This window comes from Ursus americanus, chromosome X, assembly GCF_024610735.1.
Source record: "Ursus americanus isolate L20-20 chromosome X, mUrsAme1.1.p, whole genome shotgun sequence".
NCBI classification, from domain to species: Eukaryota; Metazoa; Chordata; class Mammalia; order Carnivora; family Ursidae; genus Ursus; species Ursus americanus.
The window spans coordinates 99,258,829-99,281,963 of record NC_142164.1 but is presented as its reverse complement, the minus strand read 5'-3'; the positions used below and the strand labels follow the sequence as shown (position 1 = coordinate 99,281,963).

The 23,135-nt window shown below is 36.4% G+C and overlaps 1 protein-coding gene across 1 annotated transcript in view; it reads left to right on the top strand.

Annotated features, from left to right (window-relative positions):
* IL1RAPL1 (interleukin 1 receptor accessory protein like 1) overlaps window positions 1-23,135 on the top strand; it is a 1,307,342-nt gene that overhangs the window by 201,069 nt on the left and 1,083,138 nt on the right. The window lies entirely within an intron of this gene.

Sequence of the window (23,135 nt, the reverse complement as noted above, 5' to 3'; positions counted from 1 at the left end):
TCCTCAAATTCTGCATAATGTTCCTAAATCCAGATCCATTTTTTAATTTAATAAGGAATTAGTAAACTATTGATGACCTTGTATCCCCTTGTACTTTACCTGCATTTGAGATTGGATTCTGTTTCAATATAATGTTTGTGTTCTGAGTTACAGCTGGTGGGTAGAGAATAGTATTTATCCCATTTTCTTTCATATGATCACCTCCTGAGTGATTATACTGTTGACATATTCTGAATTAGACAGATACATATGCTTGACTAAATTGATGCCTCACATAGAAACTTGCATATAATGAGTTTCATTTGTACATTTATTTTAATTTTTTATTACATTCTTTGGTTTTAGTTTTATGTTGTTTATGCTTCCTCAAATGTGTTTCTTCATAACTTCGAAGATAAGACTTCTCTGAAACTTGGAAACTTACTCAGACTTCATATCATCCTAACTTGAAGAAGTCAGGCTCCGTATAATTGAGGAAGGTTATGTAAATTTTATAGATGCATGCTGTTCTCATATCATCCTAAATTTGATTTGTAGTTTATAATATTTACCTTTAAAGTGGAGAAAAATAGAATCTTATTGATACCTTTTGGATGTAACTGCAAAGTTTTCTGGAAAGCTCTCTTGTGTCAGGTTATCTTCTCTAAAAATTTTCGGGTGATACCTGACAACCAGAGGAAAATTCTGGTTGAAAATTCTGGAAAGTGGAAGGGAGAAGAAAAGTCCCAAAAAGGAGGCACCTGGGAGTGCAAGGTAGGGAATGTTTATGAGGCAGAATATCTAGTAACATGAGGATAGAATAGAGTTTTCCACCCTCTCCTCCCTGTACCTAGTGCCACAGTTTGCCATTATGCAGTTTTGTCATAAAATCAAACCAGTTTTCCTGAGAGTAGAAAGAGGTAGGAATTAAGGAGGATGGAAAATGCCGGTGGATAACATGGCTTAAATCACACGTTTCTCTTGTGAACAGACCTTGAGAAAAAGTTCAAGAGTAGGAAAAACTATGTTACAACCAGATGTTTTGAAATAAGGAAAACATCTAGATGCTTTGAGATTATATTTTAAATGAGAACTCTTGGTTCATGTTGCCATGTGGTTAAGCCACACCATCTGTAAATTATTGTTCAGTGACAAATTATTAAAACTTCTATTCAAACACATAGTTATAAATAATTTAGATGCCTATATCTCTGGGAATTAAAAATAAAACACAGAAGTAAACTTGCATTAATACATGAAGAGTTAGTGAGAATCTGGTTTCCCATGTGTATTAATTTAAGTGCATATTCTATTATATATAGGTAATTTAAATATTAACTTATATGATCATGAAGTTATATATTTATATACTTGATTGGGATGGGTTAGTAGGCTGTGAGCTTTTAATGAGCAAAAGTTAAATATTTCTGAAAAACACATTTGGTATCCATTGGAAGCATATAAATATGAGGTCTTTTAGATTCGTACCCCACTTTGTAACCAAAAAAGCGGTTATATTACCTTTTGCAATTACTGTTTTTGGAAGGAGGAGGATATTTATATCTCCACTATTTTTTTTTTCAGCGTTAGAGAATCAGTGAGTAGAATGCTTCTTAGTTGGTATTGTTTTGCTGTTGAATAGCCTAAGTCATTACAGAGATAACAATTTTAAAGAAGTATTTTTTGAAGCAAATATTTTGAAGTGTGCAAATGAAAAATCTATTTTCTGTCAGGTTGTACAAACTCTTCTTAGAGTCTTGAAGCTGTTTGCTTTTATAGTGATTGTTTGGCTTGTGTGTTGAACAGAACAGGCCGGGGGGTTATTAAAAAATGAAGTGGTTCTTTTCTTCAAAAAGTAGAAGATCTAATAATTATTTTTCACTTAATACCCATTCAACATATAATGTTTTGAGTTGTCTGCTATGTGCCAGCTAATGTCCTAGGCACTGGGGATAAAATGATAGGTGTTTTTCTCATGTGGAGTACACCCTAGTGGGCTTAAATATGCAAGATAATTCTCATAATAATTTATGCTGTGAATAAAATAAGACAAGGTAGTATAATGATTGGCAAAGCTAGCTATTGCAAATAGGGTGGTCAGGAGAAGCCTCTTTGAGGAGATCTCATTTGAGTTGAAATTTGACTACAAATAAAGAGCCCATTATTTTAAGAAAGTGGCAAAAGCTCATTCCATGCAGAAGAAATAGTGAATGCAAAAGCCATGCAGCAGGAGCAGACATGACATGTATAAGAAATAAAAGAAGGTCATTATGGCTGATTGGTGGTGACCAGCATTCATATAGTGAATCAGTTTCAAAGGCTGTAGGGCAATGATTGGAGGGGCGAGGTGGAAGGAAATGTTGGAGAATTAGCTGTGACCCTCTGCGTCATGATTTGGAACTTGCATTGTATTCTCAGTATAACGTGAAGCCACTGGAATCTAGTAAATGGAAAAAATATTGAGATCTGATTCATATTTTTATTTATTTATTTTAATAGATACGTTTTTAAAGCTTTTCTTAAAAAAGATTTTATTTATTCATTTGACAGAACGAGAGAGAGAGAGGAAGTGCACAAGCATGGGGAGGGGTAGAGGGAGAAGCAGGCTCCCCCGCCGAGCAAGGAGCCCTATGCGGGACTTGATCCTAAGATCCTGGGATTGTGACCTGAGCTGAAGGCAGTCGTTTAACTGACTGAGCCACCCAGGGGCCCCTGATTCACATTTTTAAAGATCGATTTGACTGTGGAGTAAAAAGCTATTGAAGTCCTCCTAGCAAGAGAGGGCAATTGCTAGGTCTAAATGAAAGGTGGAGAGAAAAAGATGGGCTTGGGTGACAGTTGGGTAGGAGAACCAAACAGGACTTGACATACTGGATGTCACAGATGAGGAATGTATGGGGAATACGTAATATGTAAGGAATCATGGAGGGCTTCTGGATTTTTGGAACAGTTGCGTTCATGGTGGGGTTATTTACTGAGATTGGGCCAGCCAGTAGAGGGAGACAGATTACTGTCTTAGATGTGTTAAATTTGAGACGCCCATTCAGAATTTCCGTAGATTTTTCAAGAAGTCTGCAGGCAACTCAGTGCATGGGTCAAGTTGGGAAAGCTAATGGAAGGAGTCACTGGCAGTAATTGGTATTTAAAACCATTTGCCTGGATGATACCACTCAAGCTGAGTGTTAGTAGTTAGAAAAAAATGGAGGTTGTAGGATGGGGCTCTGGGATGCTTCAACATTTCAGGAGCTGGCAAGGGGAACTGAGGTGCAAGAAAAGCGAGATTAGAAGGGGTGCCTGGGTGGCTCTGTCAGTTAAGGGTTTGCCTTCTGCTAAGGTCATGATATCAGGGTTCCGGGATCGAGCCCCATGTCCGGCTCTGTGCTCAGTGGGGAGTCTGCTTCTCCTCACTCTCCCTCTGTGCTCTCTCGCTCGCTCTCTCTCAAATAAATAAAATCTTTTAAAAAAGTGAGATTAGGGAAAAAATGGAGTGATTTCATGGGAGTTCAGAGTAATTCAAGGATATGAAATCAAATGATTGAATAGAGCTGAAAAGTGAAATAAGATGAAGATAGCATACTATTCATTGGATTTGGACATTTATACAACTATTAGTAATGAAAAGCAAAGAATGGATGTGAGAAAAAAAAGTAGTGAATGCTGGCTACGTAGAGGCCAAGGGAGCCAGCTTCAAAGTCTTATCTTATTCACAGTGTTGGTGTTACACTGCAGCGAATTTAAAGTCATCTACTATTGGTAACATGTTTGTGGAGGTTGATGCTACTAGATATTATGAGGTGAATACATAGGCCAGAAGGAAAAGTGAAGAGAATAGAAGCAGGGAGTTCAAACTATTTTATGAAGATTTTATGTATTTATTTCTTTATTTGATAGAGAAAGCACACAAGCAGGGGGAGGCAGAGAGAGGGAGAAGCAGGCTCCCCGCTGATCAGGGACCCCGCTGTGGGGTCTATCCCAGGACCCAGGGATCATGACCTGAACCAAAAGCAAATGCTTCACTGACTGAGCCACCCAGGCGCCCCCAAACTATTTTAGGGAAAAAAAAACAGTTAACATCAGATTGATTGAAATTTATTTCACAAACCCATATTCCTCGTGTCCACTGTCCTATTAGATCTCTTATGTAATGAAGAACTGTGTTAATTATTCCTGCCACCTGGATCTAATGAAATTAGATGTGAAATTTCTGATAAATACAGATGGCCATTTGAAAAAAAATTTTTTTTCCTGTCAGCTGGTCAGATCTCATAAGTTAGAAATGTTCAGACTATGAAGTTAATCACTATCCTTCATAAATGTAGATAATAAGCACAAATGACAGTGTCTTCAAGCCCAAATAAACTTGTTTTATTTAGATTTAGAGCTTAATTAATATCCAGGTAAGTGTACCATGCTGATACATTGTGATTTAAAATAGTGTTTGGTAGAGGCTTTGCCTAGTTGAGTTATTGCAACTTAAAAAATCTGATAACGCTGTCTCAGTTTAATTCAGTAAATTGTATGCAAGTACATTTTTATATCAAAGTGCATATAAAATATAAAATAAGACCAGAATATGGTATGTTCTGGTTAATAACAAGGCTGCCAATATTATAATAATGCTCATAGAAAAGTTGGGGCCTGTTGTAATGAATAATGTACACCTTTGACAAGTTGTATGTAAAGCATTAATTTTCCTAGCAAGGAAATAGAAAACATGTAGTAATGATGGTCAGAATCCTATTCATTTTTCACAGACAGCTGCCAGTATTCTTATTCTGAGGATTGCTAGAATGAGGATTTAGATGGCTATGGGAAGATGCAACCTAGAAATTAGGAGTCCCCATAGACTTACAGGGTCAGATAAAGGAAGGATGACAGAATAGAGAAGCAAAGCCATGGCTTGGTTACTTGAGTTGAGATAAATTAAAAAAAAAAATCAAACTGACACAGTAATTGGAAACGAATAAATTAAGCCTAGAGTTGAGGAATACCATGATTAAGAGTATGTTCAGACCTGCATATATACCAAATGCAGTGGGTATCAGACATCTCACTGTAAAAACAGGGCCTGAGACAGGTGAGGCTTGAGATGACCACAAGCTAAGAGAGAAAGCAGAAACATACTACGGAATAATGTTAAAGCCTAGAATGTCAGAGGTCATGTGGTGTAACTCTCTCATATATGGTGAAATAATTTACTTAAAGTTGTTCATCTGGTTGTATGGCCTGCTAGGTTAGACCATCAGAGATAATGTGGTTCTCTTTGTATGAACTGTTTAGGAGAATTATATATGGTATAAAGAGAGGTCACATATGTGTGTTAGAGACTAATCTTTGTGCACTACTCGTTCTGCAGGATGCAAGAATAAAAAGTGATTTTTGACTAAGGGGCATATTTGAATGATAGAGATCAGCAATAATACCGCTATTGCCCAAAATTCATATATAAAGAACCTACTTGTGTGCCCACCTTTTTAGTTATTAGTTTTGTCTCTATAAAATTAAACAACCTATTATGTACAGATTGTTTAGACAAGCACCCCCAGTTGAATTCAGAATATGCATACTTTAACCTTTTTTTTTTTTTTTGGTCTTTCTTGGTTAACCTTGCTTTTAATGTACTTAAATTGATTTGCCATGGCATTGTTCTCTGAAATAAATTTAAAGTATCAACCCTTTGGGTTCGGCAAAAGATGTAATTTTGGGCAAACTTAACCATGTATTTTTGGATCCTTACCATTTTCTACTCTTGTATATAAAAGATTTTGAATATGCCCTGTTTTTTTTTTGCTTGTTGTAATTAAAATGTCAAATTTCAAGTCGTTAAAATACATACCGCTCTCTGATACTAGTAATTTTTTTCTCTTGCAAAAAGTGTTTATCTGTTATTTAATACTGTATGTGTCTCTATTTGCTTAGGCAAATATAGAAGTGCCTGCTTTTAAAATTTTCCTATAAGTGAATAAGTTAAATATATAAGCCTCAATGTATATATCTTCATAAAATGCAATGTGAAAAAATCAAAGACAAACATATTCCCTCAGATTAAAAAAAAAGCAGCTTGAAGAGAGACTTAAGGATGATACTGTACATATAGTGTCATAAAAATCTCTGTTGAATGTCATATCCTCAGGTACAATTACACTAGTCACACCAAGTGTTACTGCTTCTTTCCAGCATTTGCCACATTACCCAGTTCTACTTTCTTTACACACTCATGGCCATCAGAAAGCATTTTCTTTACTCATTTACTTGTTTAAAGTTCAGCTGTCCCTTTTAAAATGTCCGCCTGGTTATAGGAGGGCTTTTCCTTTCTTGTTCATTCCTATATCCCCAGCGCCTAGAATAATAACTGGCATATGAAAAATGTTCAATAAATATCAATGAAATTAATGATAACATTTTTCTTCATGGTAATTTTCATTTAAAAAAATCCAAGTCCATTTTAATTGATTTCTGGTGTTTTTATTTATTTTTTATTTTTTTAATTTTATTTTTTTAAATTATATTATGTTAGTCACCATACAGTACATCCCTAGTTTTTGATTTCTGGTGTTTTTAATACATGCTTGTAGTGCTATTAATATTCCCCTAAGCTCCATCCTACAAATTGTTAAGTTCTATTGTCATTTTCATTTAGTTCAAAATATTTTAAAATTGTTTTGAGACTTTGTCTTTGGTCATGGGTTATTTATAAGTGTGGTATTAAATTTTAAAATATTTGGGATTTTCCAGCTATCTTTCTGTTGTTGATTTCCAGTTTAATTCCACTATTATCTGAGATAATTCATTTAGTGATTTCTATTTTTTAAAATTCCTTAAGGTGTGTTTTATTGCCTAGAATATGGTGTATCTTGATGAATGTTCCACATGAGCTTGAGATAAATGTGTAGAGTATTCATCTTGGAATTGGAAGGAATGAGAAATGCTGGCAGCCTGGTCCTTCTAGTGAGATACAGTAAGTAACCTTTGGGAGCTGAGTAGGGGGGAGCACTATTGTTTTGGCCATACCCACCTGGAATGGAGCTTTTCTCTAGATGAGCTGGAGGAGGGAGTTGTGGGAACGATGGAGCAGGTCATGGTTCAAATGTCATTGACTCTCAGTGTTGATACCAGGTTTTAGTGTATTTTTTGAAAGGATGTTTCTTTTTGCTGTATTCCTTTAGGACGCTTTTCAGATACTTAAATTTTTTTTAAACAGTTTTAACAGTTTTGCTTAGTTGATGAGGGAATAGTCTACAGAGTTCCTCACACTGTCATTCCAGAAGTAGAATTCTCTAACTTTCTTTATTATTGTTGTTAGCATGGTATATCTTTATTGTTATTCTTGTAATCTATGACTCTTTATGTTTAAGGTAGGTTGTTTATTGGAACATATACTTGTGTCTTGTCTTTTTTATAAATCCACTCTAATCTTTATTTTTTAATTGGTGCATTTTGACTGTTCACATTTAATGTAATTATTGAAGTTGGATTAATAGTCACATTTGTAACTTTTATATATGTGCATTTGTTCTTTGTTTTTTTTAATTTTCCCTCTTTTTCTGCCTTTTCTCATTATAATTGAGCATTTATATGCTCCATTTTATCTCCTCTCTTAACATCCCAATTATCTCTTTTCAAAAAAATTTAGCTATTTCCCTAGTGTTTGAAATACACATTTTTATCTAGTTTGGGTCTACCATCAAATAACACTACACTTAGTCATGTGTAGTGCTGTTATTTATAAAGAGTATCCCAATTCTGTTCAACATCACTAGCCATCAGGGAAATACAAATCAAAACCACAATAAGATACCACCTGACACCAGTTAGAATGGCAAAAATTAACAAGACAGGGAACAACAAATGTTGGTGGGGACGTGGAGAAAGGGGAACCCTCTTACATTGTTGGTGGGAATGCAAGCTGATACAGCCACTCTGGAAAACAGTACAGAGGTTTCTCAAGATGTTAAAAATAGAGCTACTCTATGACCCAGCAATTGCACTACTAGGTATTTACTCCAAAGATACAGATGTAGTGAAAAGAAGGGCCACGTGCACCCCATTGTTCATAGCAGCAGTGTCCACAATAGCCAAACTGTGGAAGGAGCTGAGATGCTCTTCAACGGATGAATGGATAAAGAAGATGTGATTCATATATACGATGGAATATTACCCAGCCATCAGAAGGGATGAATACCTACCATTTGCATTGACATGGATGGAACTAGAGGGGATTATCCTAAGTGAAATAAGTCAAGCAGGGAAAGACAGTTATTATATGATTTCACTTACACGTGGAACATAAGGAATAGCACGGAGGGCCACAGGGGAAGGGAGGGAAAACTGAATGGGAAGAAATCAGAGAGGGAGACAAACCCTGAGAGAATGTGGACTCTAGAAACTAAACTGAGGGTTACAGAAGGGAGAGGGGTGGGGGGACGGGGTAACAGGGTGATGGGTATTAAGGAGGGCACATGTTGCAGTGAGCACTGGATGTTATACGCAGCTAATGAATCTTTGAACACTACATCAAAAACTCATGATGTATTATATGTTGGCTAACTGAACATAATAAAACAATATAAAAATAAAAAAAATTAAATTGCTATATAGCCATGCAATAAACAATATTTATATTGTAAAAAAAAAAAAAGAGTATCCCAATTCTTCCTTTCTCTTTTTTGGCATTGTCATTTGTTTCACTTATCCTCAGGTTATAATCACCCAATACATTGTTACTATTGTTAATTTAAACACTTAACAGTTTAGATCAAATAATAATAAGACAAAATATTTTACCTTTATTTATCCATCTCTGATGCTCTTTCTTTTTTCATGTAGAATGTAGTTTATGACCCATATTGTTTTAGTTGTTCCTGAAAAACATTTTCTGATATTTCTTCCAGGGAAGGTGTGCTGCATTGAAATACCTCAGGTTTTGTTTGTCAGGGAAAGACTTCATTTCTCACTTACATTTGAAGGGTAATTTCACTGGGTAATGAATTCTAGTTTGATGGGTTTTATTTTTCTTTTACTCCTTTAAGTACTTCACTCTACTCTCTTTTTATTTGCATGGTATTTGATGAGAAGTGTGCTGTAATTCTTGTCCTTTTTCCTCTTAGGTACACCCCCCTCCTCCGCCACCATCCCCCATCATGGCTTCTTTTAAGATTTTCTCTTTGTCTTTGGTATTCTGCAGTTTGAGTATGATATACGTGGATGTAACTTTTTAGGTATTTGGTGTTCGGTGAGCTTCCTGGACCTATGATTTCATGTCTGTCACTAGCTTTGGATAATTGATGGTAATTACTACCTCAAATATTTATTCTGCTCTGTCCTCTTTTTTTCTGTTTCCTTCTTGTAATTCAATTACATGTTACCATTTTGAAATTGTCCCTTGGTTCTTGAATGTTCTTTTTGTTTCATATTTTATTTTCTGTTTGCAGTTTAGTTGGGAAGCTTTTATGGACCTATCTTCAGGTTTAGTGATTCTTTCGCCTACTGATGGACTTGCTAAGGGCACACTTACTTTATGTGACAGTGTTTCTGATTTCTAGTACTTCCATTTGATTATTTCTTAGAGTTTATATCTCAGTACTTATATTACCCATATGTTCTTGCCTTTGTTCACTTTTTTCTTTAGAGGCCTTAACATATTAATCATACTTATTTATAATTTCTCATGTGATAATTCCAGTGTCTGTGTCTTACCTGAGTCCCATTCTGATTGCTGCATTGTCTTTTTAGACTGCCTTCCCCCCCCCCCCGCCCCCGCCTCTTGGGATGCCTTATAACTTTTCAGTGAAAGCTGGAAATTTGTATGAGTTGCTAGGACCTGAGGTAAGTAGGCTTTCTAATATGAAGATTTATGTTAATCTGGGTAGTAGTTGGTATGTGTGTAGTATTAGTTGTATGCATAGGTGCCGAAGTCTCCAAATTCCTCTACTGTCTTTGTTTTTGTTTTCTGTGTTGTCTTAGTTTTCACTAAGTATTCATTTTCAGGGAAGGTTTATCTCGTACCTCTAACCAGTTGTAATCTTCTGTCATTATACTAGACCTTGTTGGTGTGGTGGTTTGGTATGAGGATGGTGTGAGGATGGAATGAGGATCATAATCTTATGATTAAATCTCATTCTTTTATTGGGCCTGTTTGTCTAGGATGTTATCTTCATAATTGTTTCTCCAGTATGATAGCTTTCCACCTACCTCTTCCCTCTCTGCCTTCCTTGGCTGCATTGTTTCCATTCAATTTCTTGACTCTCTTTTATTTTTTCCCCTTATTTGACACAGGATTTCTAGAGAAAGCTAGAATGGAAGAATGCCCTTCCTTCAGCAGAGATAAGGCTCACAAAATCTTTTCCTTGGAAAGTTGGACTTTGTTGTACAAAAGGTTCTGAGCTTATTTCCTAATGGTTATTCTCCCTCTTCCCCTGTCAAGCCATGGTGGGACCTTTCTTGGATCTTTACTGTAAGAATTCTTAGGGAGTTTTTGCAGATAAAGCCTATACAAATTTGGGAGCCCATGCAAGACTCTGGCCCTGAAGGAGTCTCTCACTTTTATTCCAGTCTATACTCAGCCTCCAGCAGTTAGTCAGAATTGCCATTTGAAGTGTTCCTACCAATTTATGGTCCCATTGGCTTCTACCCCAAGTAAACCTATCTTGGCTGTGACTTTTTATACACCTGTCTCTCTAGAACTCAGGATGGCAGTCTGCCTTGCTCCTTCATTGATTTGGCGGGTCCAAAAAAAAGTCACTGATTTTCACTTAGTCTAGCTTTTTCTTGTAGTACAGACAGGAGTGACAACTTCGAGACTTCTGTATGGAGGAGGTGAAACCAGAAGTCAAGTCTCTTTAAGTTGGATGTTGGATAGAAGAAGTTTTCATTTTTCATGGTGTCACATGGAGCATGGTTTTTTGGTTTTGGTTGGTTTTGTTTTGTATTTTGGGAGTGGTTCTGCCATTTCAAGTCCAAAATGATTTTTTTTTTACCACTTTTCTCTGTGTCGCTCTGGACAAGAAATTTAATATTTTGGAACATTGTTTTCTACTTCAAATAAATTGTGGTTAAATTGGTAACCTCTTATGGTGGTGATGATTAAATGAGATATAGAACATAAGTAGCACAGTTTGGCTTCTGCCACAAATAGGTACATAGTCAAAACACTAGCTTCCTCACTAGTTATCTTTCACGACCTTCTCCCTTGGATACACAGAGAAGTCTATTTGGTCTGGACTTAAACATCCTATAGAGAACTTGTGGTGACATTTTGTTACATGGGAAGTCTTCTTTGAGATACTGGCTTTCAACTGAAATACCAATTACTGTAGGATCATATATGCTTTGTGGGAGTGGGCAAGGCTGCCAAAAAATGCTATTTCACACAAACCACAAAAGTTATTCAAAGCCAGCAAGAAAGTTACATAGTCCCATTTTTGTAATAATAGATATCATCTCCCTGGAAGTGGTAACTAAAACCAGTTGCCTCCCTTGGGTTCATGAACACAGTTGTCAGGCCCTAGTCTATAGCCTCTGCATTGCTTTTTGTCTTATTTGTGTCCTGATTCCTTTATACTGGCACCAGACCTTTGCATATGCACTGCTGTCTGCGTCTGTCTCAGGTATCTGAAAGATGATTCATGCACCATAATCTAGCTGTGATTCTGTCTTTGTTTTGTTGGCCAACACCAGTGATTGGATGCATCTCTTACCCCTTGCAGTCTGCATCTCAACATTTGTAGACCACGTCTTAAAGTTTGATCTAATATACAGGATCCTTTCGCAGGATTTGCTCTTTGGACTTCAATTCCATCCTTTTGTTTATAAACCATAGATCTAATCACCAGTCATCATCCTGACCAGGCTTATTTTGTATTTATTTAAGGCTAAGTTTTAACCAAATTCCTGAAATTAAGGGAATAATAGTTTTCCAACTGAGTTCAAATACTCATCTTTGTGACTTTGTGTTTCAGTCTATAAGTTAATTTCCAACAAAGTTTATATGAAGCCAGGAACAGACAGCTATAGTTTCCTCTCCTCAGACGGAATTTTTTCTCTAATCCTCCAGTGTTTTCCTAATGCTGGAAGTGCTATTTTCAAGAACACTATAAAAGAAATAGTAGTGTGGTGTATTACATTGGGCTTGTCTTCCATTCAGGTTGTGGCCTACTTAATAACATTTAATGAACCCCAAGAAAGTCTTCCTCTCCTTTGATTGTAGCTTATTACATAGGCTCAACAATGACTGGAATTCTAATATTATACCTTTATTTTGAGGACAAATGGTTACTTCCTGTATCACACACAAATAGTTCTTGGAAGAGGGATGCTTTATATGAAGGGCAGTTTTGGTATGAAGGACAGAAGGGAGAATGTGACTGCTGAATGGGGAAAAGGTATTATGGAAATGGAGGAGTCAGTGGTTGGGCTAAAGCATGATGGAAAACACAGAACAAAAACCTAATGAGCTTAAGGACAAACAATATCTTTTTCAAAATTAGGTTAGAGCTCTCAATTAAAAAGAAAACCTAAATTCGAAGCTCTCCTCCATCACAAGTTGTGAGGCTTTAGAAAAGCTGCTTAGACTCCATAGTCTAGTTTTCTTATATGTGGATTAAGAGCAATAATGGTACATCTCTTAGAGAATTGTTGGTGATACAAGTAAGGCATTTAGCATATTATCTGATACATATTCAGTGTTTAGTAAATCTCAACTATTATGTTATTAACAATAATTCAATTATAAAGCCCAGTGTAAGGTATTACATATCTAAGCCCAAGATAAATTAGAGAAGTTGATTCAATTGCACGTATATGGAATTTAAGCAGATAACTTCATGAAACTTAAAACTTCTTTTCTGGTATTATAGTGATGGTAAAAAGATCAGCATTCCTTATATATACTCAGTGATGTTTCTCAAAGTGTATTGTAAGTTATGTTTGTGTAAGGAAGACACAGAAAAAATCAAGTGTTTCTTATGACCTTATATCCTCCTGCTCTATCACTTCTAAGGCCTTAGATACTGGATTTCATACACTATAACCTTTGAGTCAGTAATCATGAACTCCTAATATCAGTTTATTTGCAGTGGGTCACCCATGTATCAGGCAGGCCTTTCAAGATGATGGATAGGAGGAGTGCTTAGAAGCCGCCGTGCTGAGAGAACAACAGTTTGCCATAATCTCCCAGAACAACACTGACAGGAAACTATTAGCAGAATCAACATAATATATAATGAGCTTAGAGACATCTCTAAACCAGTTGTACCAGTCATACACCAAGCACAGGATACATAATGAAATGTTGACATTTACTGTGGAACAAGAGACATGTTGTCTTAAACCAGAATATACAAACTGGAAAAGTTTTGGGGTTCATTTTGGTGCTATTTTGAATATCCTTGTTGTGCCTGTTTTTCCCAAGTGCATATTGCTAGTCATTGTTTCTTAGGATTCGAGCAGGTAGCTAAATAATTAATTTTCACAAGAGAGGTTCTGCCAAGTCTCCTCTGGAAGATGACCTCTTTGTAATGTTGAAATGACATGTAACTGAATGATGGACATGTCATTTTACCGGCAAACAATTTTCTGTTTTGGTGGGGAGAGTTTTAAGATCATTGGAGTTGTAAATGGTGATAGGATCGTGGGTCTAGATATGATTGAACGGTTTAGTAATGTACATAATTATCATGACTGCCTGAAAGCTCTAGGCACCTTTTCACTTTTGATCATGATTTCAACTGCTGATGCTTAAATTACAAATCAAATGGTAGGAGGATAAATCATGATGCCAGAGGCATAGCTTAGTCATGCCAGGAAGCTTCAAATTGGGTTTTATAAGGGGTGGTTCCAAACTGGAAAAGGTTTGTGAAAGAAAAGTTTTTACTTGTTTAGAATGCACTTGAAGACATAATTTTGGATTTACAAAACATTAAGGACAAGAGGGATTGCTGTTTTGGGAAGGCTTGTTTTTTGGATGTGGAGCCTTATGTTTTCACTCATATGTGGAATTTAAGAAACAAAACAAACGAGTAAAGGGAGAAAAAAAAAAGAGTCAAACCCAGAAATAGAGTCTTAACTCTAGAGAACAAAGTGCTGGTTACCAGAGGGGAGGTGGGAGGGGGGGGTTGCGTGAGTGAAACAGGTGATGGGGATTAGGGAGTGTATTTATGATGAGCACCTGGTGATGGAGGGACGTGCTGAATCACTATATTGTACACTTAATAGTACACTGTATGTTAACTAACAGAAGTTTAAAAACTTAGAAAAAAGAGCCTTAAAGTTTCCATTTTAAAGTATGACTAATATTATTTAGGGAAACAAAGGTTTTAGAGTTTGAAGAGGTGTGTGACCTTAAGTGTGTAATTTATAGCATAACCAAATTATGGGCGTAGAAAGAAACTGTTTAATAATGAATAAGTACTCTATATTGTAAAAGAAACAGTAAGAATGGGTGTATTTCCCTAAGGTATTTTCCCAAAATAGGGGGCCAGAAACAAAAAGTTTATTTCCTTAGTTTTATTTTATATGGGAATATATGGTTACACATATATATGCTTCCATCTGGGACTCTGAAAAGCGGGTTAAGACCTGACAGTTTCTGAGTCCTTGTTGAAGTTGATTGTTTCTCATGTGATATAAGGGCTAATGATTTATAATTTGGTTCTTATGAATTCTTTGTATAAAGTAGGTTAATTTTCGAGTGTTTCATGGGATTTTTAAGTGATTATAAGATTTACATATAAGTTCCTGACCTAAACAAGACGAAATGTGTTCTTAGAGTCTGACTGGTTTCTTGAGCATGACCTCTAGCTTCTGAACTTCAGTTATGCCCCTAGTAGATTCTCTGGTTATATACCAGGCATTTTTGAGACCTTTGAAGGTAAGACCAAGTATGTTCAAAGTTCCCGTTTGGTTTATATCTAGGGATCAGTGGAAGTCTTTTAAAACTAGGTGCCATAGTTGTACTTGCCTATATTCTTGCTATTTACACCAAGGCTCCAAGGGCTCTGCAAAAACCATGAAAGCATACTATTGTATCACTGCCTATCTGTAAATTGCAGGTCTGTGTCACAAAGAAATCTGGACTTGTTCATCATCTTGAAACTGCTCCAATATTATACTATAAAACTAATCAATTATTCCCTTAAAGAAAGAGTGTTGACTGAGAAAGTGCAAACATCTGCATCTTAGGATACTTTAATCCAAAGATTTATTTTGAGAATCTTGGTGTGTCACATAACTTGAAATGTGTCTTATGTGTATGTAAGATGCCAAAGATATCATCATATATGACCTGGAGCAAATGAATTTATTTCTTCTTGCTAATTAATGTTTTCTTCCTTTACTGGAGGGATTTTTTGTGACTATCTGTATTATAACTAAAATTGTCCTGTAAAATACATTGTAAGCTTATTAAGATTTCCCTAAGCCTCTGTTAGCAAAGTGGCTAAAACAAATACAGCAATCGTAGGTAAGCTAAAGTGAAGTTTAAGGCAGACACATACTGTTATGAAGTCCAAATATTTGCAATAAAATACAGGAACCCATTGCTGACAAGAGATTTTCTTAGTTGTAAATGTTTCTGAGAGTTTTACGGTTATTTTAAATCCCGTTCAGTTATATAAATAATGAATCATCTTTGTAGAAAATTTTAAACAATTGTGTAAGATCATCACTGTCCTCAGGATTCCAAGATGCAGAGTACTTGTTTTAGGATAACTACAGAGCCAAAATGAAATATACCTATTCCTAGGTATTATATATTCATTTATATGTGCATATGTAACAATAAGAGCTGCATGCGTTTGGGGAACCTTGGTGGCTCAGTTGGTTAAGTGTCGGACTCTTGATTTCAGCTCAGGTCTTGGTCTCAGGGTCATGAGATTGAGCTCCGCCATGCATCTGGCTCCAAGCTCATCATGGAGTCTACTTGTCCCTCTCCCTCCGCCCCTCCTCCACTTGCACCTGTGCGTTCTCTCTCTCTCAATAAATAAATTAAAATAAATAAATAAAATCTTAAAGGAACTGCATGCATTTGTTTCTATTTTGGTACCTTAATAATTACTGTGCATTTTTGTTAAATGTTTATGATTTTCTAAATTTGATTTATACAAGGGAAAAGATTAAATTAGACTGCCTTAATTAGATTTTGATTTCTTAGTTTTTCTTCCCATGACTGAAGAACTTTTTTTTTTTTTTTTGAGTGGGGTAGGGGGTGTTTGAGGGAGAGGGGGAGAGAGAATCTTAAGTAGGCTCCATGCCCAGCACAGAGCCTGAAGTGGGGTGATCTCACAGCCCTGAGATGGTTATCTGAGCTGAAATCAAGAAACAGATGCTTAACTGACTGAGCCACCCAGGCACCCCAAAAACTTTTGCTCTGTATTTACCATTGGACTTAATACATAAACATAGTAATATAGATTCTATATTTATATATAAAAATTGAATGGAATTAAGGTACTTTATCAGTAGGTAGTTTGTATTTGATAAAATACTACTTACTCAAATTATGCTCATGTGTATTCATAGTATAAACAGGATGACTTAGCAAAATTTACAAAAATATTAAACAGTTTTGGGATTGTGTTTTTATTTTGCTCATATGGATAGTTTATTCTGCCATGGAATCAGGATTTTGTCACTGACATATCATCGGTACATATATAATTAAATGATTAGTCTTAGAAATGACCCTTGGGATAAATTATACCTGTCCTTTTCTTATACTTGAGAAAACTGTCTGTTGTGAGGAAGTGACTTACTTAATGGTATGCAGCCAATTGGTTACAGACCCTGGATTAGAATTGACTACTACTTTGTATGTTTTCCCCTACTTCGTTGTTACTGATAAATATCATCTAGTTTAGTATTGAGTTCCACCACTCACCGTTTGATCCAGCTGCTTTGTGATTCAAATAGCAACAAAACATGATCTCACAGGGCTAATAGATACAGTGAATGTATGTATTAGGGTTTTTGTTAGGAAAACAGAAGCCACTGCAGATTTTGAAAGCTGGAAGGGTTTTAACTCAAGGAATTAGAGGACTGTACAACCACCGAAAGGACTGTACAACCACAGGTCAAGGAAGCTACTCTTTGAGTTTACAAAATGAGAACATGGGATGGGAGGGAAGCCAATACTGGTTATTTATGCATCTCAGCAGGTGATTCACAGGAGGAGCTCAGTCAGGAGCTACTGTAGACTTAACATCTGCCATCTTATTTTGCTGCAACTGGTGTGGATACTAATGGCCCATCCTCGCCTTCAACCCCCTAATAAAGTGTAAGTGTCTCTAATTGGCCAAAGCAACCCTGGAACATAGAGGGAAAGGGATTCTAGAACATTTAGTTAAAGGTTTTTCCTTGCAAAACAGTGAAGAGTACAAGGTGTCAGGATGGTGTCAGGATGATGCTGAGTTGATGGTAGAGAACACATAATCCAAACAAAAAAGATGATGTTAAAAGAACAGAAAGGTCAGTAAAAGATTAGAAATGAAATATGGCTAAAGCCCATGTCCTATCTTGTTGTAAAATTTCGTACTGATTGAGACATTTTAACCTGACTGAAGACTAAACAGGAAAGGATAGGTATTTACTGTAACTTAGATAAAAGGAATACATGTGCATGTATACATGTAAAAGTGGGAGAAATCCCTGTATATTTCTTAGTGTTCATGGGGTGTTTTTCTTCTGAAAGTGTTTTTTTTTCTTAAAAGAAGAATAGCTATTCACTGTAACATTCACAGGTTCTGGGGGTTAGAATGTGGACATATTTGTAGGGCCATTACTCAACCTACTACAAAACTTGGAGTTTTAATACCACTCTCTAAACTTGCAAAGTCCTTTAGGTTTCCCAAAGATAGAAATTTCTCAGAGGGCTAATACCTGTAAGCAGTGTTATGAATGTACACAGAAATCAGACTCGTATGATAAAGCAGTGTACTCTAATATGGATTATTTTGACTCAGGACATTTTCTGTAGGCAAAATGAAACATTTTTTTCCTTTGCAAGCTACCTTACCAAGATATTTCCCAGTGTTGCTTTATCTTTAAGCCTCACTATACCCCTGGCTTTCTTAGGCCTCGGGATAAGGTAAATTGATGGGTTGTGCATCTGAAGATGTCATGTGCCATGGGACTGGGGCCAGAAATTGGGTGAAGTTTAGTGATAGGAGGCATCTCTTTCACATTGTATCAGTTAGCATGCTGTTGATCAAAAGAAACAAAATCCAAATCAAACTGGCTTAAATTATGATGGAAAGGAATAGATTTATTTTTTAACCAAAATGCACAGATGTAGGGGAAGCTTTAAGCATGGTTCATAATTTGAGCCAAAGATTTTGAAAGCATTAGGTCTTCAGCTTTATTTGTCTGTGATTGTATTGGCTCTGTTCCCTGCTTCCCCCTCCCACCACCCATTCAGTTTGCTTTGTGATGATATAGGATTCACTTGGAAGATAACAAATTGTACGCCAAAAGAATTCCTTAAGACAGCTCATCATCATGCACATAAAAGCACTTCCTTAGGACAGATTCATCTGGAGTCTCATAGTACCTTGTCTAAACTTTCTTTAATTCCTTTATATGAAATTTGATGCTCCTTCTCTGTGTCCACATTGATAATGACCTGTTAGACTAGGGGTTAGCACACTAACCATGTGGCAGACAAACATGTAGCCCACAGCCAATTTTGGTGCAGCCCATGAAGTTTTTATGTTTTTCAGAGCATTGTAGGAAAAAAAGAATATGTGACACAGACCTTCTGTGGCCCACAGATCCTAAAATATAAACTGTTGTGCCCTTTATAGCAAAAAAATTGTCAACCTCTGTGTTAGATGGTTACATGGTGCAAGAAACTGTCTTCTTGACACGTTCCTGTTGTATATATTGCAATTCCTTCCACATAGCACTCTAATCTTTAAACACTTCTTCTCATCTACCCTTTAGGTCATGTTTTCCTCTTTTATTTGAGGAAATAAATATTTATTAATTTAGGAGAGTGAAGACTTGGAGGAGAGGGTTAGTGGAGAGAGAGGAAATGAAAATTCCCACCAATGTTAAAGGATGTGAGAACTAAACCTTAGAGAGTACTCAGTTCTACTGCATACGTCACAGAAGAGGACGTAAGGCCCAGGATGGAAGGCATTTGCCCCAGGTGAAAATCAACTGGTAAGTCTTAGCAGGGCTCTGCATCATCATCCAGTACTACTCCAACCAAGCCCGATTACTCTTTGGATTCTGCATCTTTGACTTACATCCAACTCACATGTACACTCAGCTATTGTAATCCATGTCAGGACTGTCTGAGACTGTTCTTTTCAACTAAGGAGTTTCCCAGCAGTCCACACTCACTGCTGGAAAGACCGAAGAACTTTCTTAAAGGGACTTGCTCTTTCACTGTGCTTTTTTTTTTTTTCTTTAGCTCACCTCATAACTCTTGAGATATCCTTGGTCCTCTAAGCTGTGTCTTTGTTTTTCTCAGTAGTTCTATATATTTCAGTAGCCCTAGATTCGTTTAGACATCATTGGCTGATTTCTAAGATGTCTTGGTGTAGTATCCCCTCATTTATTTAATTTATTAAGTAAAGGTGGTGATGAAAAGATGCACTGGGTGATGAATGCTACTTGTTTACTCAGAGATTGCCAATGCCCTGTTAAAGTCCTTATATTTATTAGTTTTCTCAGATCTCATTCTCCTTGAACTCTCTCTTTCATTCTATTAACCAGCTCCCCAATTATATGTGCCATGACACCTGCATCTCTAACTTGCCTTCTGATTTTTCTGATGGTTGCTTTCCCTTTCCCTTTGATTTTAATTCCTGCTTCTACCCTTAAGTATGAGTAGTCTGAATATATTAGTTTCTTATTGCTGCTGTAACACATTATCACAAACTTAGTGGCTTTGTACAACACAAATCTATTATTTTTTTCTCTAGGGGCTAGAAGTGCAAAATGGGTCTTACAGGCTAAAATCAGGGTATCAGGAGAGCTGTGTTCCTTCTGGAAGCCTTAGGGAGAATCCATTTCCTTGCCTTTTCCAGCATCTACAGGCTACTTCCATGCCTTGCCTCATGGTCTTGTCCTCCATCTTCAAAGTGCAGCACTCCTGCCTCTGCTTCCGTCATCATGTGTCCTTTTTTGGACTTTGACCTTATTGCTTCATTCTTTGAAGGACCCTTGTGATCACATTGAACCCACAAGAATAATTGAGAATAATCTTCCCATCTCAAGTTTCTTAATCACAAGCACAAAGTCTCTTTTGCCATATAAGGTAAAATTTCACACCTTCCTAGAATTAGGATGTGGGTGTCTTTAGGGGTTATTATTCTGTTTACTGTGCCATAAGATCTCAGCTCCATTTGCTTTGTCATTCTTACGGGCACTCTCTGCCACTTCAAAAAAAAATGTAAGTTATCTTCTAAAAGTATGACTGAATTCTTACATCTCAAATTCATTACCTGCAAAACTGTTCAAATCTATACATACTTTATACATTCTTCATTTTACCTGCATCTCAATTTCAGCTCATATTGCCTCTTGAATGGATTCAATTTAAATAATATCCTGTGGCCCCTGATAACATCATCTGGACTACCAGCATACTCTGAAAGAGTAGCCTAAATAAACTTCCTTTGTGTTGTGTTTTACATTCCTGTGTAGTTATCCTTTTCTCCCACCACCTAGGGGAATACACATCCTGCCCAGATTTTTACCTCCTGAGTTCTGCCCCCATGTTTTGTATAGAAAGTACTCAATAATAGTATTACCATGATCTTATTTAAATTAAAATATACTACAGGGCTACATTGACTTAAGACATGTGTTGAAGGATTCAGCTGCCAGCAAACTATACCTGAATGACTGTCTCCAGAAGTTTTCCATTGGGAGATATTTTTCTGATCTTAGCAAACATCTTTTGTCACAGCTAGGTTGGATAGATGAGGTAATTCTGGGTATTGTTTTTGTGAGGCCAGTAAAAACTTGATGTATGTCTGGATAGTTCTTTACCAAGCTTCTTTTATTTGGTATTTATCAGAAATGAAGTTGCCATCAGAAGGCATGTTTCTGTCTTGTTGTAAGGTAGTCATTTCAGTAGAGATTCTGACCAGGCATTGCTTTTGATGGAGAATGGCACAATAGCATGGGAGCTGGCAGAGCTTTGTCTAAAGATGTTCAGTATAGCAGTGTTATCATGATACTTGTAGTATTAGTCAGAAGTTGAGGAAATTAACTGCCCCTCACACTTGAATGTAAGTTTTGGAATATGCCATTTCTTGTGGTGCTGATAGATAAATAAATCACTGATTCCCAAAACTTCAGATTACCTGTGTCAGTCACTTTTTCTTTCACTGTTGAGGAACAACATTTTACTGTTTACACTCAAGAGGATCAGTTGTAATTGTGGTACCATTTCATTTGAAAGCACATACCAGCATATTTAGGAGTCTTGACGTTTGAATATATGGTATGTATTCAAATAAATAAAGCCTCAGGTTTTGAAAATATACTTTTTTTTAAAAGATTTTATTTATTTATTTGACAGAGAGAGACAGCCAGTGAGAGAGGGAACACAAGCAGGGGGAGTGGGAGAGGAAGAAGCAGGCTCCCAGGGGAGAAACCCGATGTGGGGCTCGATCCCAGAACACTGGGATCACGCCCTGAGCCGAAGGCAGACGCTTAACAACTGCGCCACCCAGGCACCCCTGAAAATATACTTTTGAATAACCATGTTGGTTTTCTGATAATCAGTGAATAATTACTGTCTTAGTATTAGTGTACTTTTTTGCATACAATAGCAGTGAGTTCATGAGATGTATTTGCATTCCCATAAACCTATGGACGTTTCAAAAATTACTTATAAATGTTTTGAGTTGGTAAGACTCTAAATTGAGTGACGTAGATTTAATATAGCATGACGTTTGAATTTAAACTTTTCTTAATACTGGTACTGTGTTCCATCATGGAAGAAAAACCAGAGAAATGCTGAGGGGAGAGTGAGTTTGCATACATACAGGCACAAATCACCAGTATTAAATTGTCATCAAAATCACCACTAAAATTTATTGGCTTTAAATTTTTCTATATGCTTACGAATGTGTAGTGTTCAGAATGTACAACCTTACTTGATTTATCAGATGCAAAAATACCTTAGTTATGTCTGTTCACTTACTAAAGAATATTCATAGCATTTTGGTTAACTCTGTATGGTTGATGTATTTCATGTGCAAATATGAGACAAATGAGCTTAGAGTAAAACTCTAAGAATAACCATTGGCCAACTATAATGTGAGCTTTAATTTTTAACTTCTCATGTAGTTTAACTTTAAAGGGATTTAATCTAAGTAATAATTCCTTACTGAATTGGTACTCTAGACCAGTGTTCACCTCTGGAGGTACAAAGGTTAAAAAAAAAAATAAGTTCTCTGCCCTCAGGAAACTTAGAGAGTGAAGGGAGCTATGGACAAATAAAAGAAGCCTGGTATTCACAGGACAAATTCTGTCAAAGGTGATGTGTGGTTACAGTGGCTACAAAATAATATCAGGAGAGCATTTAATCTGGATTTCCTTTTTGATCAGATGAAATAGCAATTTTTTAAATTCAAGGGTATTTTCTACTTAATAAAAGATTATTGGCTATATGTAAGATAGGTGTGATACAGAATACATGTGAAGTTCTTTAACTTGGACACACAGTGTGTGTGTGTGTATTTGATGTTATATTTTGTACACAGACATTATACACAAAGCATTTTGTGATACCTTGTTGACTTAGGCTGTTAGTACATGGAGAATCCACATTTTAGCCTCCCAGACCTATTCAGAAGTTGACTTAACTTTTGAGATGAACAGTCATTTTTGAGACTCTGCTACTCCTTTGCAACAAAGATGTCCTGATTTGTGTGATTATCTTGCACACACTCAATACCTCAGTGACAGAGTGGCCTTCATGGGAAGGTTACATCATATTTAAAAATTTGACATTACCAGGCCGGATTTATAAGATCATGGAGCCAAATTCTTCAGGGGAGTGAATCTGCTCATTCTGCAGCCCTCTAACAGTTAAGAACAGTACTTTTGAGACTAGCTACTATATTGCTATTGTAGGTATGGATATTTCAGCCCTATTAGTAGTGGAGACAAGATTACCTTCATCATAATAGTAGAGCAGT